This window comes from Odocoileus virginianus, chromosome 17 (assembly GCF_023699985.2).
Source record: "Odocoileus virginianus isolate 20LAN1187 ecotype Illinois chromosome 17, Ovbor_1.2, whole genome shotgun sequence".
NCBI lineage: Eukaryota > Metazoa > Chordata > Mammalia > Artiodactyla > Cervidae > Odocoileus > Odocoileus virginianus.
The window spans coordinates 38,181,957-38,198,555 of record NC_069690.1 but is presented as its reverse complement, the minus strand read 5'-3'; the positions used below and the strand labels follow the sequence as shown (position 1 = coordinate 38,198,555).

At 47.9% G+C, this 16,599-nt stretch overlaps 1 protein-coding gene, 1 long non-coding RNA gene and 1 pseudogene across 8 annotated transcripts in view; 1 reads left to right on the top strand and 2 right to left on the bottom strand.

The window, feature by feature from the left end:
• Positions 1-3,505: 3,505 nt before the first annotated feature.
• On the bottom strand, positions 3,506-4,187 carry LOC110139954 (large ribosomal subunit protein eL19-like; annotated as a pseudogene).
• Positions 4,188-7,712: 3,525 nt separating this feature from the next.
• LOC110139957 (uncharacterized) lies at positions 7,713-9,486 on the top strand. The gene is made up of 2 exons (XR_002314631.2): positions 7,713-8,490; positions 9,373-9,486. It is a non-coding gene; the product is annotated as an uncharacterized lncRNA (long non-coding RNA).
• CDK12 (cyclin dependent kinase 12) overlaps positions 8,900-16,599 on the bottom strand; it is a 59,239-nt gene continuing 51,539 nt past the window's right edge. The window contains exons 15-18 of one of the 7 annotated variants that reach the window (XR_011492310.1): positions 12,685-16,242; positions 12,259-12,361; positions 11,177-11,276; positions 8,900-10,477 (exon numbers count right to left, since the gene is read on the bottom strand). The gene's annotated coding sequence lies outside the window, so the exon portion shown is untranslated. Of the gene's footprint in view, positions 10,478-11,176; positions 11,277-12,258; positions 16,243-16,599 lie in introns of all 7 variants that reach the window. The other 6 variants (XR_011492309.1, XR_011492311.1, XR_011492313.1 and 3 more) reach the window with 6 other exon arrangements.

The window sequence follows — 16,599 nt, the reverse complement described above, 5'->3', positions numbered from 1 at the left end:
CTCCTGGACACCAACTTCCAGACATTAGAAAACTGGACATCCCCAGAGGGATGACCCTGCCATATATGGAAATACGAGAGTGCTCTAGACTGGAGGTGGTGAGGATAGAGGGGCAGGGCAAGGTGTGCCAGATCAGGAAACATCCATCCCAGGTCCTGAGTGGACCCTTGGGAATCCCTTTGGACACCCCCTCCACACATTCCAAGTCCTAAATACTATATTTTTTCCTCTCTCTAAACTTAAGAGAATATGATTTCACAGCTTTCCTACCTACTCCCCTCTATTCTCCTCTTCCTTCTTTGGAAGTTCTTCCTCAGGTGTAACTTTATAAGGCTGCAGCTTATTCCTTCTAAAACAGATGCCAAGGGAACCCAAGACAGGGCTTCAGCTATTAAATATAAATAGACAAGGGAGGGAAACTGAATATAGAGACAGATATTATATCTCTCAGTCCCTGCGAGTTATTAGGAAGAAGGCACCAGTGGTTGCTAAGCAACAGGTCTCCATAGAGGACAAGGCACCTAGAGGAAAAAGGCACCTAGAGGAAAAAGCCTCCTTTGACGGAATATTGGGGTGAGAGGATAGGGAAGGTGGGGGTTGAAGGGCTATAGCCTGGCAGGCAGGGTTTCTGGGGGAACCGTGGGTCTGTTCTCCAAGACCAGCCCTATTCCCCAGGCCTTAGCAAACTCCGCCTGTATAGCCTTCAGGATTGGTGGAAGGAGGAAGGCCTCAGGCCCTCCTCCCTTCCTGCCAGGAGGAGGGAACCTGGTTTCCATAGCAACCCAGAAACAATCCTGGCCTTACTTTGCTTATGGCTTCTCTGTAACCCCCTCACGGAGCACCAACTCTCATGCACTCCTTTCTCTGATCCCCGGCTTCTGATTTAAGAGGGGAGGGCACGGAGGAACGTTATGGGTGGGGATGCCACAACGCTGGTCACACTTGGTTTATTAAGCGACTTATTAAGACTCTAAAGGGGGAATGACTTTTAGGAGAAAGGACCAGGTGTCCTCTGACCTCTGCACCTCCAAAGGGGCTGAAAAAAGCAGGGACAAATGGTGGCATCCGATGCAAATTCTGGGCCCAGCTTTCCTTTCTAAAGGGCAAGCACAGACTGGGGTTGGAGGTCAGGAAGATGGAGGAGGCAGGGTGTTTATTTTTTTGCCCCTTGGCCCCCCCAGGCCCCCATCCTCCTAGACCTGAAGTCCACTGTCGTCAAGCCGGGAGAATGGAGATACAGAACATTAACGTATGTCAAGTATAAGTGAGTGGCACCGAGGGGCATAATCTGTTTTTCTAATATGACCACAAGCAGAGTGTTAGAAGAATTAGGCCGACAGCTGCTGGTTTTCCCCCTCCCTTCCTACCCCCCCTCCTCGCTCTCCCTCTCCCTTCCTCCTCGGCGTTTGCACACACCAATGGCAGCCGAGTCCTGCTCGCGATTTCTCTTAATCTTCCTCCGCCATCCTGCGCTCTTTCCGCAGGCGGTGCTGCGAAGCCGGCAGAGCCCCGCGTCACACCTTACTGCTCTCTGAGATTGCTCCACAGAGAGCTCAAGGAGATGGCAATTCGGCGCTGATGCCGGCTGGCAGCAGTTGGGAGAGGGGAAGGAGGAGAGAGAGGGAGGAGAGGAGGTTGGGGGGGGAAGTTGGCACGGATACCAAGTTTTTCCCTAGAGAGACATGGGGGGGGGGGGGAGTGGAGAAGAAGGAAGAAAATGACACGGAGAAAAGGAAATAAGGAAAAAGAGGCAGAGGAAGAGAACATTAAAGTTCTCTCACTCACAAGTGGGCGTCCTTGGCCCACCTCACTCATGACCCTCTACAAATCATACCACCTAGTCGGGCTTCCCACACCTCTCCCTCTCTCTCTCTTCCCGCCAGCCAACCTGGAAGTCAAAGCGGCCTAGACATGTTGTGTGTAGTGGTGCAAGTGTGTGTGTGTGTGTGTGTGCGTGCGTGTGTGTACGTCTGTATGTTGTCTCTGTTTTGGATCGCAGTAGAATGCAGTATGTAAATGAGATGGTTATTACCGCAATGTTCATCAAGCTGAGCCGAGAAGACATTAATAGCCTGATGAATATGCATGTGAATTTGTTAATTAAGTTAATTATTCTGCTGAAAATGCATTCGTCTTCCAAGGACATTTTCCCAATGATTTTTACATGCTCTAGCCATTAGTCATGCTATATTTTATCAGGGAAATGAGTTTGCTTAAGTTGTAAAAAAAAAAAAAAAAAAAGAAAAAGAGAGCAAGAAGAGAAATAGAGAAAGGAAGAGGGAAAAAATGAAAGAGGAAAGAGGAAAACGTGTTGAAGTTGAGAGTCGGAAGGCATCTGAGGCCAGCCTTAAGTTTGAGGCCCAGCTGGGCTTTTGAAGCCTGCGCTCGATTTTTATGGGTATCTCACTCTAAAATTTTTGCCCTTTTTTTTTTTTGATGACAAACTTTTTTTTTTTCCCAGTGCCAAATTTCCAACACATTAATTAATTGTTGTAGCCAATTAACTGTAGTTGTGCAAATGAGTTTAGCACTAATTACCATGCAGTGCCTGTAATCACATAAAAAACTTGCTGAGAGAGAAGAAAGAGGAGGAAGGGAGTGGTGGCAGGACAGGAGGGTACCTGGAGTGGATGGAGGGGCAGCCAAGACTAGAGAAGGAGCAGAGGTCTTGGGGTTTTCTGGTTAGGTGCCATCTTGGCTTAAAGGGCAGGTAGCTGTCTCCACATTCCAGACCTCAGACAGTCAGGAATCTCACTGGGAATAAGAGCCAGTAAAAGTGGCCTCCTTTTGTCTAAGAACTTCTACCCAGGGAATTTCCTGACTGTCCAGTGGTTAGGACTCTGCGCTTTCACAGCCAAGGGCCCAGGTTCAATCCCTAGTGGGGGAACTAAGATCCTGTAAGCTACACTGTGGGGCAAAAAGACAAAAACAAATTAAAAAACCCCACCAACTTCCACCCCCAAAAAAGGTTTAGAATAGATATCTCTGATTATTTCAAGAATGCAAAGTACTCCTTATAAATTCTGAAGCCCTCAGTGTTTATCTCCCATGGCCGGAATTACTGGATAAGGATGGAGGGTGCGTTGGAAGAAGATTCGCCATTTCTGATGGGCCAAGGGAGATGGAGAAGAGTGATGTGTGCTCTCAGCTTGGTTCCTGGGCTGTAAGTAGACAGGGAAAGTTGTTATAAGTCCACTACAGCCACTGGAATAGGCCAGGGGAACAGTGGTAACAGCAACTGTAAAAAAAAAAAAAAAAAATCCAGTCCCAGCAGGAGGTGGGAGGAGGCAGCCTTTGGCCAGACATAGCTCTCAGGAGGAAAGCCAAACTTTCTCTCCTGCAAGCTGGCATCTCTGCCATTCATCACGTTTGGGCTGATTCTAGGTTTCCACCTGTCAGCTTCTGCCAGTGCCCAGAGGCTGAGGGATAGACCAAATGATTTCTCTAGCTCCTTCTGACTTAGCTGTCCATGATTTGGAGAGAAAGAGCAGTGGTAAAGCGAGGACTAAGTGTGAACTGGCCTTTTTTTTAGGCAGATAAAGACTTGTTTTTTTATTGAATGAGTGATGCTTGTAGTTGCCAAGGCCACTATGTACAAAGAGGGGAGAACTTTATTTCTTGGTTTTTCCTTCTTGGACGGAGTCCTTATGATTTCCTCCTTCTTGGCCTGGAGCCGCTCTTCATGGCGCTTGTGGGCTTCCTTGGTCTTCAACCTGTAGGCCTCAGCCTGGTCCGCCAGAAGTTTCTTGCAAGCCTAGTCTGCCTTCAGTTTGCGGATATGTTCCAGGAGAATCTGCTTGTTTCTGAACATATTACCCTTCACTTTAAGGTACAGGCTGTGATACATGTAGTGGTCAATCTTCTTAGGTTCACAGTATCTTCTGAGAAGCCGGCGCGGAATTCTCATCCTCCTCATCTAGGTTACCTTCTCATCGGAGCATTGGCAGTACCCTTTCCCTTACCTATGCCTCTGTGCATCCTGTTCCAGTGGGCCAAGGTGTCTTTCCAGCATCGAGCCTGGAATGGACCATCATAGTCTTTCAGATCATCAGCCCATCTTTGATCAGCTTCTAGAGCTGCTGATGTGAGGCGGCATTGGTGATTTCATTAGTCTTATTGGGGCCTAACAAGACCTTTTTGCCACAGCGGAGGATGCTGAAGGCAAGCCTCTTCTGAAGCCTGAGCATATTTCTGGTTGCGGCCGCAGAGGCAAAATGGTGAACTGGCATTTTTTCATTCCACTCTGCTTTCCTCCTACCATGTCCCAGACACTGAGCCTGCCCAAGGTGTATGTGTCTGTGTGTAAATGACCTATAGTTCCCCACCACACTAAACAAAAAAATTAAAATGCTGTTTCTCCTTTACTGCCTTCCACCTGTCACCCCAGAATAGAAAGCTCACTTGTCATGGGACTCAGTTTCCTCAGACCTCATCAGAGACACTCAACTTCACATTTCCAAGGAGAGCCTTGGCTATTCATCCTCTGATACATACCCAAAGGCTGAGTTCTCCCTTTCCCATTCCAGGTCCCAGGTTTGCGGAAAGGCTACTCATGGGCTTCATCCACTTCAGACTTGAAGTGTCAAAGGGGGGATGATTTCAAACGCACAAGCTATGTTGCCCCCTGCTTCATGATGTGCATGGGCACTTGGCGTGCTCAGTCGTGTCCAAGTCTTTGCGACTCATGGAGTGTAGCCTGCCAGGTTCCTCTATCCATGGGATTCTCCAGACAAGAATACTGGGTTGGGTTGCCATTTCCTGCTTTAGGGGATCTTCCCAACCCAGGGACTGAACCTGCATCTCTTACATTTCCTCATTAGCAGGCAGATTCTTTACCTTCATGACACAGCTCTTGTAACCTATGAAGCAAAGTTAGCAGTGAGGACCTGAACTGACCCCAGCTGCTTCAGGGCTCTTCCTGCCCCTGGCATCTCTCTTTTGGTTCTGCCCACATCCTTGTGACCTTAGTCAAGGTCTGAGAAAGCCTGCTGTAGTAGAAAGAGCCCTATTGTCTTGAGTTCCAAGCTCTTCTTTGCCATTTAACAGCATGTGATTGGGGGAAAATCATTTATGAGCCTCAATTTTCCCTGTCTATGAGATGGAAGTAATAATAGGTGCCATGACTGAAGGGTTAAGAAACTTAATAATAGTGAATATAAAACAACACTCAGGACATCAAGAATAGGCTTTTTCATTAGTTGCTAAGTGAGTACAAAGTCAGAGCACAAAGTGTTCCTTTTTTCAAAAAACTTTTAGTTTTATTGGAGTATAGCTGATTTACAATGTTGTATTCAGTATTCTTTAATAGATTAATGGTTAAACATGGTACATCTGTGGTACATCCATATCTTGAAATAAATAAAATAAACTACTGATACATTAAAAAACTCGGATGGATCTCCAGAGGATTATGCTGAGTGAAAAAAAATCCAATCCCCAAAAGTTACACAGTGTATGATTCCATTTTCAAATGACAAAATTTTAGAAGTGGAGGGTATATTAGTGGTTGTCAAGGGTTAAGAAGGGGGTGACGTAGAGGCGTGATCATTAAAAGAGTAACATGAAGAATCCTTGTGGTGCTGGAACTGTGGTAGCAGATTTAAGAATTTACAGAGGTAATAAAATTGCATAGAACTTAATAGATACACATATACAGGTTAAACTGGGGAAATATGACTAAGACTGGTGGTTTGAAATAATGGCAATATTCTGGTTGTGATGTTATGCTACAGTTTTACAAGATGTTACTACTGGGTGAAAGTGGGCAAAATGTATAAGGGAACTCTCTGTATTATTTTTACAACTGCAATTACCTAAATTTTTAAAAAGGATATGATAGATTATTAATGTTTCTGCTGGGTATAGGAGAGAGAAGGGGCTGCCCTTGTGTTCCCACTGCAGAATTCCAAAGAGGAAGATTAAAAAATATTATTCTCATTGCACCAATAAGATGATTGTAACTATGGGGACTGGGGTATTTGTATCTGTTGTACCAGTAATTTCACTCCCTTGAATTTACTTTAAAAATTGCATGAAGTTTTTCACAAGAAAAAAAGAATTCTGTAACTATTACGGTGATGGATGTTAACTAGACTCACTGTGATGATAATTTTGCAATATATACAAATACTGGACCATTATGTTGTAACCTGAAACTAATAAAATGTTGTATATCAATTATACTTCAATAAAAAATGAAAAAAAAACACAAAGTTTTATGTGGTAGGATGTTCATCATGGTATTACCTGTAACAGTAAACATATCTAAATGATTAAAATAGTGGATGAGCTTTATAAATCATGACATATCTAGGTGATGAAATAGTCTACAGACTTTAAACATCCTTAAAAATATAATACACCAAGAACAATGCCAGGTAGTTCTCATTTTACTGAGATGTTCCGGGTATTTAAAAGAGCTAATACAGGTAAACGCACTTACAAACTGTAAAGTGCTTGGCAAGCGCTCTGTGTTGCTATCTTTTTATTTTGGCTGTGCTGCCCAGCACTTAGGATCTTAGTTCCCTGACCAGGGATGGAACACACACGCCCCCTGCAGTGGAAGCACGGAGTCCTAACCACTGGACCACCAGGGCTTTCCATTCCTCTGTGTTACCTTACTGGCTGTCTCTCCCAGCTCCATTCTAGATGAAGCTGTACTTCCAGGCAGGACACTACCTGTGGAGCTCCGAGCTGAAGTCATGGGTATGCGGAAACTGACTTCTTCTGGAGTGTGACTCAAAGGACTGGGGCTACTTCCTTTCCAGGAGACTGCTGCCCTGTTTCACATCATCAGTAAAACTATGGACATTACCCCCAGCACTTGCACAAACTCACATTTGGCTATAATTCCAGGGGATTCATAAGAGCCTTTGAAGAAATCAGCCCTGATGACTCTGAAAAAGTAGTAGACTATTGTATCAACCACTATTGACTGAGCACCTACTCAATATCAGGCACTTTCTGAGGTACTTTACACACATGATTTCACTAAATTCTCTTCACCATCTTAAAAGGTTATCTACATTTCACAGGCAAGGAAACTAGGGCTAAAAGAGGTTACGGGATTTACCAAGGTGGCACAGCTAGTGAACAGCAGCACCAGCACTGGAACTCAAGGCTGTCAGCCCATAAGTTTACAATCTAACCACCACACATACTAGGTTTAGAACTGAGGGGGAAACTGCACTGAGGTTCACATCTTGAGGAGCCCCAGAAAATTACCCCTGCTCTTCCAATGCCCCTTGGGTAAACACAGACTTAAAACCATCCAAGGCAAAAGAAAAGTCTCTAAAGAGAAGTAGGTCCATTCTGAAGTCTTATACCCCACGAGTAAGTTTTTTCCATATGTCTAACCTCTATCCTTTCTGCTAAAATCCTATCCTTTTACTTCTCTTGTTTCCAGCGGGGATGGTGAATATATGACATGATGCCCCTCCATGAAAGGTCCTGGGACCAGATGGCATAGAGGAGTTTCTCTTTCCACAGGACTGTTGAGGCCTCAGTTCCCTTGGTCTCTTGGATCTTCCCCAATGTATCAAACCAAACAATGAGCAGGAGAAAATGGCTTAGGAAACTAGACCAAGGAGATCAGCTTGGAGGGTGGCCTGGGACTCTCTCAGGACCTTAGTGCTGGGCTCAGGGTGAAGTTAAGGTGGGCAATTTTCCCCGCCAGGCTCAGCAGCCAGCTTCAGGTTTGACATCTACTCAGCTGTGGAGGTCTGGCCAGCACGGTTCATGCCAGAGCCTCTTGTTTGTCTCAATATGACGTCTCTATAGAAAGGAGGGGCCCCAGGGGTTCTGCCACTCTGCATTTATTCCTCCTGTCTCAATACTACCTTGTTGTACTTGCTCAGGAGCAGCCAGTCCACTGAGGATGGGGGCGCTTCAAGATAACCAGGGAGGAGAATAATCTTGTGAGAAGCAGCCTGGGATCCTGACTTTTCTCTCAACATGAGAGTCAGGAAGGAAACTGGGGCCCGAGTCCAGACACAGATTGGGAAGAAGAGGTGTCTTCCGTCCCTCTGTCTCTCCTTCCCTCCTCCAAGCACTATTCTACCCTGCTGGGACCTAAGCAGGCCCACTGCTCACTTTGGCTTCCCTTGACCCACCTATCTTATGGACAGGAGAGGGTTAAAGACATGGTATGGGCAAGCCATAAATTTCCCATCAGTGTGGGGAGAGGAGGACTGTTGGCAGGGAGGGGGGTAAGCTGGGGGGGGGGGAGGGGGAGCTGGGAAAAAGCCAGGAGGTTGTCTCTAGGTAACAATAAACACTGCAAGCAAGGAGCAGCTGTTACACTTACTCTCTCTGCATCACAATGCTGAAATAACACTAATAAACCAATGTGCCCAATGCACAGGCATATACACATTCAGGGCCAAGCTCTGCTGTACCCCTAGAGCTGCCCTTTGCTTCAGGTCAGGGCCCTTGGTGCCAGTGGACATGCTTGTCTTGGCCTCGCTATACTTATGTGGAGGATGAGGACTGGTGAGTCAGTCTCAGAGCCAGAGTGGCACTCTCAAAAGAAGGAGGGTTTCAGAGGCTGGGGATTCTGGGTTCAGAACCGGAGGGCTTTTACCGATGGGAAGAGGTCAAGTGGGGTAACTCTTGGCTGGGAGCTGGGAGGAGCGGAGGAGAGTGAGAAAAAAGTGTAGGAAACAGACAACTACTTACCATGTCTTCTGAGATTGGAGGGCATGAGGTAGCCAGAAGTGGAGTCGGCTAAATGGAGGTGGAAGTTAAAGGAGGTTTGAGGAGAAGGTTTAAGAGGTGGTATTGTGGAGTGATCCTTGTATCTCCTGGAGTTGAACTCCCCATACCTGCCTACACCCAACCAGGTGCACCAAGCCTCCCCCTTACAGCACCACTTTTATAGCAGAGCCAGGTGATATGTCAGTTCAGTTCAGGGTTGAGCTTTATTATGGGTGTTCCAGCAGGGGTGCCTGGGTTCCTGATGCTGCCAGGAAGAGCTGGGGAAGTGGAACTGGTCACGTCTCCCTACACAAAGAGCAGCTAGCCTGTCCCTTTGTCCAGCCAAAACTGTCTCTGGATCCCCAGGAGCATCCCAGCAGAGGGGTCCCTCACTGCTGCTGGACAGCAGAGCTGCCATCAGTGAAAAGAATAGAAATAGGCGAATGAAAACTTAGTTTCTCTCAGAGAACTCCTCTCCGATTCTTCTCTGAGGTTAGGAGGAGGATATTTATTAAGTGTCTAGATACACTGGTATCCAAGATCCTTATTTCCTTTTGCTGAAACAGAGAGGCCCCTGGGACTGTGGTCAGGGGCATGGCTAGTTCTCCTAATTTTCTTTCTGGTCCTGTTCCGCTGGTGTGACCTTAAACATAGTATTTTATCATCCCCCTGATTCAGAAAGTCTGGAGAAGATGCACATCGCCTACTTGGCCTGTAAGGGAAGAGAAAATCAGCACCTTTGAAGACCACAGTTTCTGTTTCCAGCAAAGAAAGTGTAAGACCAAGTGGTAATCCTTCCATGTTCTGGTCTTAAAATAGTGCCCCCCTACTTTAAAAAAATTTCTGGGTGTCAGCTGGGTGCCCAGAGCTGTGGCAGGCAAGAGAGGGCAGGGAGAGTAGCTGTGTCTGCCCAGGAGTGCCGAGCTGCCCAGCACACCACCCTGTGTGTAGCCTGTGGACACGGCAGAGTAAGAATAACTAGCCTCTCCTATCCTTTCCTCACTGAGAAGCCTCTCCCTGGGAATGCTCAGCGTTCCCTGTCATCTTCTCTCCTATTTCCCTCTCTTCTTTCTTAGCTGGGGTCTCTCCTTGCCCCACAATACAGATGAGACCTCTATCCACAGAGCGCAGAGTGGGGGAGAAATGGGGCAAAAGGGAGCTCTAACAGGCCCTGACACCTTCTCCTCTGGTGTTATCATGAGCCACCCCCCATTGTTACGAGTCACCAGAACCTTGAGCTCAGTTGAGCTGCCAGCAGCCTTCTCCCTCCCCACAGCCGCTCCAGCCAGGCAGACAGGCACCTACAGGACCCAAGAGCCCATCATCTTCCTACACCCAGGGCCACAGTCCCCTTCTTAATCCCTAGGAATCTGCACCACAGATACACTGAGACGCATTAGAAAGAAGTGTGAGAGACCCCAGCACGTGCTCTGTGCTGGAGCAGAGAGCCAGCTGCCCGTACGGCAGAGCAGGGTCACCAGCCAGGAAACCTGGCACAGCCTGGCCACAGAGCCGTCAGCACATGAGAAGGCGCATGAGACAGGACGAGGTATGGGGGCGCTTCAGGAGCAGGCGTCTCCTCCTGTCCCTCTCTGGTCTCTGTCTCTGCTCCTTGGCTTCTCTGCCCAGGTACTGATGGACATCATGGCACCGCCACCTCTGAAATGTCTTCCTTTGCCTCCTCCATGGCTTTGGGAGTTAGAGAATGGTCTGCTTGGTGACCTTCGAGGTGTCAAGGTGGGAGGTTCAGACATCCAGCTCTCTTCCCAACCAGTGGGACACACTGAGGGAGAAGGAGGAAAGGAGCCCCATCAGAGTAAAAGTTAAACCTGGGCCAACACAGAGTCCCTCAGCAACCCCTCTTCTCCAGACTGCAGGGGATACTGGGTGCTGCTACCTCTGCCTTCCACTTACTTCAAGTCTATCCCTCTTTCCCTGCAAAAGCTCAGGGTTACTTCTGGATTCCAGAGCAGGCTCCAGGCTCTGACTCCAAGGCTGTAAATGTCATACCCTTGGTTAAATCTTGAGAGTGTGAGGCAGGGCTGGTGGGGATTGAGGGGAGGGAAGTCTTGTTCCTGACAGAAACATCAAGAATCTATCAATAATCGAATGGTTTAAGGGCCTTTTAGCTCCTCTAGTATACCTCTAATCCTGGAGTAGAGATATACAAGGGGTGAGAAAGAGGGCCTTCAGAAAGCCTGACGCATCTTGTCTTTCTCCATTGAATGCTCTTCCGTTGCTCTGTTTCTCTAAACAAGAGCCATCTAATAAATCTCCTCAACAACACTCAGTACGACTAGCATGCTTTGAGTTAGGTAGCAACCCCCCGCCCAAAGGTGGGACTACAGGCCTCAGTTTCCAAATTAACCCTCTCTATCTTTCCTCCTTCTGGCTTCTCCCTGACCTACTCTCACAAGAAAACCTTCCTTTTCAACTCCCTAGCACAATTCCCGCCACCCCCCACCTCCCCCCACCATTGCACCTCTTCCTGCAGATCCTTGGAAGCAGGGGCAATGCAAGGGGGCCGCCTTATCTTGTTGGTAGCAGAAAGGGCAGAGAATCAGACAGCCAAGGAGATGGCCCTGAGGGTCCAAGAAAAGGGAAGAGTGAGCCTGCGGGCACTTAGAAAGGCACATCTGGGTCTTTCCTAGGGACTTTGGGGATATTAAATGGTGGGTGTACTGAGATGAGAACATATTTCTGGGAGTAGGGGATAAGTATTGGGGGCTTGGAGAGTGTGACAAAGTTTCTTAAATCACACAGCTTTCCAAGCTCTCTGCCCATCCTTGTCCAGACCTCAACTTGGTCTCATGAAGCACAGAACAAACAATGTTAAATTTTTTTTTAATGTTGACTTTTTTGAGGAAGGAAGGAGATGCCAAGAAATGCCATCTTTGGCAACTTGGTGGGCAAGTCACTTCTCCCCATAAACCTTTCTTAACTCTAGCATCTGAACAGTGAAGGAGGTGAGGGTGGGGACAGCTGGAAACGTGCCCCCCTCTCCAGTGTGCATCAATACCTTATAGAATCAGACGGGGCTTCACTAAGAGCTTTGGGCCATGGTGCTGCACAAATACAGGGGCATTTCTGACTCAGCTTTCAGAGCCTTGAGTTTTAATTCTATCTCTCTTCTTGGCCTAGACATAGGACAAGACCACACCTTGCTACATTTTGGGGCATAATTTTCTCTAGCAGTTTTTACTGCAGCAGAGAAATTTGTGATAAGATCTCGGAAAAAGTTCAATATTTAGTCGCCATTGGGGAATCTATACCTTGGTTAAGGAACTGGGTAAGTTGATGTATTTCCTTCCCTGAGCCTTTTCGAATACAGTAAAATCTCATGGGAGTGGGTAGTTCTGGAGGATCTGTCTACATGAAAGCAAGGGAATGGAGATGCCCTCTGGAACAGATTGTATGAGGGAAATGTCCACCCAGTAATGCACCCACCTTACTCCCTTAAGTTGCTTTCAAAACTCAGGGGTCAGAGACAGGAGACTCCAAGAAACGGAAAATAATACTCTCCCAAACCTTTCCCCTTGACTTTCCTCCCGATACCCTACCTACCTACATTTTCTGGTGTTCCCAGGAATACCCCAAATCCAGGAACAAAAGCAACTCCAGGACAAGATTCAACTGATTTCCCTTCTCTGGGTCTCCGTTTTCACATCTGTAAAACGAACAGTTTGAAGAGACGAGCTCCAAGTTCTCTTCCTCACCACAGTAAGGGTCTGTGATCCATACCCCAAGGCATCAGCACTCATTTGCATGTAGTCTCCACGGCACTTATTTTATGTCTAAACACACAGAAGTATCACTGAACCCTGCCCCTCTCCTCCCTCTCACCAGAGTCTCTGGTTCCTTGGTCCATAGCTCTTATCCTCACCCTTCAAGGACCTCAAAGCTCTGTCCTCACCTTCCTTTCACAATTTTACAGCACTCACTGGAACAAGCTCAATTGCACAAAACTCAGGAACAAGAAAACAGCCTTACCTAATATCCTGGCTGTAATTTGGGGGCTCAGAAATGAGGCAACTGGTACGGTTCCATCCTTTTTGAAGGTCCTGGCAGTTGGGGGGAAATCCCAGTGCCTCTCCTCCTCCTCCACCTCGCTATTCTCCATGCCAGAACGCAAAGTGGCCAGTGATTGATGGGCCTGGGTTCCCGGTAACCGCACCCAGTGGCCCAATCCTCCTCCCCTACCCAAGCTCTCCCCTGTCCCTATTCAGAGATCAGATTGTCTCATGTTGGTCCCTGAGGTCCCATTAATTAAAAATACATCCAATTAAATGGCAGGTGAAAACGTGCTATTGGAGCTCTCCACCCCCCTGCCCCAGCTTGGTCCCCCCCACCCCCCTTTTAAGGCTCAGCTGTGCTTTGAGCTGAGAAAAAAAAAGAGAGGAAGAAAGAGGGAGAGAGAAGAGGAAGACATAGAGGTGGGGTGTGGGGGAAAGCTATTTGAACCTCTGCCAGGGTAGCATGTGCCAGCCTGGGAGGGTGGCACTGTGCCCTGGTGTCTAATTTCTGGAGGTGTGAGTAGGTTCAGTCAGCTGGGTACCCACTTCCATTTCCCTTAAAGGGGCAGAGGGAAGTCAAAGGTTGTGGCTAGCTTTACTGTCCTCCTCCTGGGTTCGGTGAGTGAAAGGTAGAAGTGTAAATGGTAGAGGGCCCTTAAGATAGGGTGTGATGTTCAGGGGTTGCAAGAGTCTGAGGCTTCTATTCTTGGTATACCCCTGCTCTTCCCCAAACTGCAAAGAAGATAACGAGAAGCATGGTGGGACCCAGGTGGCAGGGCATGGCAGTGCTCCCAAGCCAGGCTGTACCTACCCCTGCCCACAGGAAAGCTGAGAAAAAAATGGAGGGAGGAAGGAAGGAGCCATGATTTGGGTGGGAGCAGATGAGTCAAATAGGATAAAATATACAAGCATGGACATTTGCGTGGGCAGCACCTTATAAGTAAGAGGCTCTGGAGGGACCTATTTGTTCTTTCTCTGTGCAAAAAGAAGCACAAGTAGTACAAAGTCACCTCAATCTGGCAGGCTGTGAGTAGGGCATCTTTTCTCCTTCACATTTATGGTGTCCCCAGCATTTTGTAAGGCATCTGCCCCGTCGCCACCCCTCTAAAGCCTTCTGGCCCCAAGCAAGGCAAAGTTAATAGGCACTGAGAGCTGCTGGGTGAGGAGCTACGAAAAAAGGAGTAACTAAAAGTGGTACTCAGAATCCAGGCAGTACTGGGGGTATCTGCCAACTGAGGGCCCCCGCCTGGCCTCCTTGGCAGTCTCAGTATCTCCTCACTTCACTTTAACGCTAATTGGAGATTTTAATCTGTGCTGCTGCTCTGCTCAGGGTGCTGGGGGGAGCGCCAGCTGTGCAGCAATTCCAGCAGCACCGACTGTTTAATCAAGCTGTCCTCCTGGGGAGGGACCCTCGGGCACGGGGGTAGGAGGGAGGAGGAGGACCTCTGTCATCTCCCTTAGCCTGTTCAGCCAAGAAGGGCTTCCTGGAGACTGAGGACCAAATGTGGGAGACCTTATCCCCACAAGGGCTCCGTGGCCCTTGGATCCTTAGTGGAGCCAATATACATATGGGAGCACCATGAGGCTTAAGGGCCAAAGCAGCCCCCATCCCATCCTGCTTTCTGACACCTTTTTGGCACAGAGCCCCAGAGTGTCCTGGGTGTCCTTTAGACACTCAGGCTGTAAATATCTTTCAGATCATCTGAGCTCTGCAGGTTTGTGCTGGGAGAAGTGATGGGGGCATAGAAGGTTGAACTTTGCTACTCTCTCAGTCTTTTCAGTCCTCTCCCTTTCTCTTAAGAGAGCTAACTCTTTAAGAGCTACTTCTCTTAAAACAATTATCATAAGAGATTTTTTTTTCTCTCTGAAAACCCAGATACCTCCAAACTCTGGGCTGGAAAGTGACTGTCTAGAGGCTGAGGACAGGTGGAGCCTGTTACACCCCTAAAGAAAGAAACACCTGTATGAGGTGTTTGGTGCCTAAAACTAGGAGGCTTTCCAGGTTTGACTGGGAATCCAGTGACATGTCAGTCCACTAGGGAAGAGCATTCAGGGTCTCAGGCCATTTTTTAAGGAAGATCAAGTGCAAGAAAAATTAACTATTCTTCTGGCTCCTTGGGCCTCTGGACTCAGGCTCCCTGGGGATGTTTCTCACCCCTGTCTCAGGGAAAGAGTGTGGTGCCCTCCTCTCCCTTCACCCAAATGCTGTCCGCTAAGGGGCAGAAGTTTTAATTGGTCAGCAGCGCCCTCGTGTGGCAAAAACCAAGGCTGTAGCAGCCCAAGTGGCCCAGCAGCTTTGAGGGATCAGACATCCAGACAGAGAGGTAGGCACAGTACTCCAGGTACCCAATACTTCCAGAGACATTTCCTACTTTCTAACACTTAACTCTCCATCCATCCCATCCTAACTGCTTCACCTCCAATTCATGGTATGTGCCTACCAGGGGAGGGGGCACCTTACCCAGAGCTGGCATTTGCTTAGGCCTACTGCTTACACTAAAGAGACTTCCCTGGTGGCTCTGGTGGTAAAGCGTCTGCCTACAATGCGGGAGACCAGGTTCAATCCTTGGGTCAGGAAGATCTCCTGAAGAAAATGGCAACCCACTCCAGTATTCTTGCCTGGAAAATCCCATGGACGGAGGAGCCTGGTAGGTTACAGTCCATACGGTCACAAAGAGTCGGACACAACTGAGCGACTTCACTCACTCACTGCTTACACTGTCTAGATTGCAGGGGTGAAGAGTCATCGCTGAGAGAGGAGATCTAAGGTCAAAAGGGTAAGCTGATATCAACTACAATGGCAGGAGAGGCTCTGGAACCCTTGCCAACTCCCTACAGGTGCCAGACAAGAGCTGCCTCCTGAGCTGGAGACTGAGTATTACCTACTGATGGGTTCTGCCCTACAGTGATCCATTTGCTACTCCCTGGATGTGTCTGGGAATGAATAGGGACAGACTCTTAAGAGTCTGAGATCCTTGTCCTCAGAAATGGACACAAGATAAAACCTTTCCCTCAAAAAGATTCAAGTTATTCCCCAAGGTTCCAGGCCACAGGGTAGAATGCACATCTGGGACTTCAGGCTTCCAGCCCTAACAGAAGGGCTGCCTGTCATTAGACCCTTCCTCTCTAGTGTCAAACACTATCCATTTACTGTTCCCTTCTTCCCTCACCCACTAAATGGGAGAGAAATGGTTTTGAATTACAGAAAAGGGGATGGTATCTAACATTAGGAACGTTGCTCTAAAAATTAGGGCTGGAAGTCACCAAGCCAGAGAGCTGAGTAAACATGGCCTTCCCTTGTTTGGAGATATTTAACAATAGAGAGAAATATTCCCAGAGAGAAATATGATCCTGTTCGGGGTTGGAGGGTAGGGAGAGGAGAGCACCTACCTGGCTGGAAGAAGGGTAGGGGCAGGCACTGTAGGTTGGTGACCTGCTCAGTTCTGGGCATGGAGGATGGGAATAAGCAGGCTGGCAGACCTCTTACTTCCGGTGTCCTGCACAGTGTGTGGACAGGGGGGATCTCCCATCAAACCTGGGAAGGATGTGGAGAAACTGATGAGAAGTAATAAAAAGGGACATCAATGTCCTATCCTGACTCAGAGGAAAGAGAAAATAGCTTCTTGGGGAAAAAGGAGACAGGGCTATGTGTGAAAGACGTAGTGGGTGAGTGAGGCAGGTGTTGCAGAGGAGCTGAGAGTAACCAATTTTAGCATCACATTATTGAGTAATAGCTGACCAAGAGATAAGAACAGGGATGAAATGACCACTAATGTCAGTAAAGGGGGTTACCCATTCTAGCCAGGAGGGAGGAACTGCTAATCAGAAGGTAGGACACTGGACTTCCCTGGTGGTCCAGTGGTTAAGAATCTGCCTGCCAATACAGGGCACA